Source organism: Staurois parvus, unplaced genomic scaffold (genome assembly GCF_062004578.1).
Source record: "Staurois parvus isolate SC_StPar_1 unplaced genomic scaffold, SC_StPar_1.0 ptg002761l, whole genome shotgun sequence".
Taxonomy (NCBI): Eukaryota; Metazoa; Chordata; class Amphibia; order Anura; family Ranidae; genus Staurois; species Staurois parvus.
In genome coordinates this window covers 94,381-95,953 of record NW_028320557.1, presented here as the reverse complement: position 1 = coordinate 95,953, position 1,573 = coordinate 94,381, and positions in this window count along the sequence as shown.

Genomic DNA, 1,573 nt, shown 5'->3' with positions numbered 1-1,573 from the left:
ACTCTGTAGGGGATTCTGGAGGGAGCTAGGACCAGCTGTGGGGGATGAGGTCTCTGGAATGAAGAGGGGGGCCTTTCCAGGACCACTGTGGTAGACACAGCATGGGCTAGGGGGCACTGTGGGACACTGTTGAAGGTTGAGGCTACTATGGGGGGGTTGGAGGCACTGTAGAAGGTTGGGGGTCACTGCAGGAGCAGAGGGCTTTCAGGGGGCCTGGTGGCACTGTATGAGATTGAGGGGCACAGTGGACCACTGTAGAAGGTTGGGTGCACTAAGGGAACCTGGAAGCCACTGTGGGAGATTTGGAGGTTCATAGGTGGCTGGAGGCCCAGGAGGAGGGAGAGTGGGCCATGGCCCTTTGAGTTTGAAGCACTATCTTAGATGATCTGACCCTGTATATATACAGCTATGAAGTGGACTCCTAGGTACAGGAAGTGCACTGCTATTTTTTCTTCCAGGTTAAGCGTCTTCGGCCGTCCTCATTGGGTGCCCCAAAGTGATGCAACTCCCATGCACATGCAAGGGTGCCTAGGCACAGGAGGTGCACTACTGTTTTATTCCTTCTGGATTCAGTGTTTTTGGTCATCTTCTTCGACTGCCCCAGAGTGTTGTCATTTCTGTGCATGTGCATTGGTGCCTAGGCACCAGAAGGAAGACATCAAATGGGTAAATCTTTTGGGGCACTGCTGAGGTATAATGAACATTTCTAGATGTTTCCTGTAAGGCAGAAGATCTTTTTGAGTTCAGGTCCATGTTAACCTTTTGCTGTCTTCGACCAATGGCATGCATCGGCAGCAGAGGGGGTTTTGCACACTCTTGTCTACATCTGTATAAATCTGCCATGCTGACTGTTGGTATGTTGCCATTCAACACCCCCCTCGCCCTGTGCAGCCTCCCCCCGCTATGTTTCCTGGGCTTTACTGTCCCGTCCAGGAGCGGACTGACAACTCATGGGGCCCCCCAGGCAATAGGGGATCATGGGGCCCCTGTGTCCTTGCCCAAACTCAAAAAACCCTATGAAAAAGGTACCAGGGCATCTCATGGGGCCCCCTACTGACCCCGGGCCCTCAGGTAGTGCCTGAGTTTCCAAATGGTCAGTCCGCCCCTGGTCCCATCTGCAGATCTGGGACTGACACGGTGGGTGCCAGAGGGTAGAGTGGAGGGAGATCAACAAACCTCTGTTCACTGATCTCCCCTATCTAGTAAGAACCTGGAAGCAACATGTATTACCTCTCTTCTGGATTGGGCCCTCATTTTCCCTGGACTCAGTGGCTGGGTAAGAAGTTGATGGAACTTCAGTGGAGGACAGGTGAAACATCATGGCGTCTAATACACCCCCCTCCCCCCCCAATGTCTCAATAAAGAAAGCCTTTCATATTAACATTATATCACATATGGGACTTTCGGTCCCCCAATAATAGAAAATAAAGTTTAGAAAAAAAAAAAGTATAAAAAAATAAAGTTACAAAAAAGCACTTAAATGTTGAGTCCCCCCCCCCCCGCCCCCATCTCTGTACATACAAATGCAAACACACCAATTCAGGACGATTGTTAAGCCTTGACATGTTGGGCA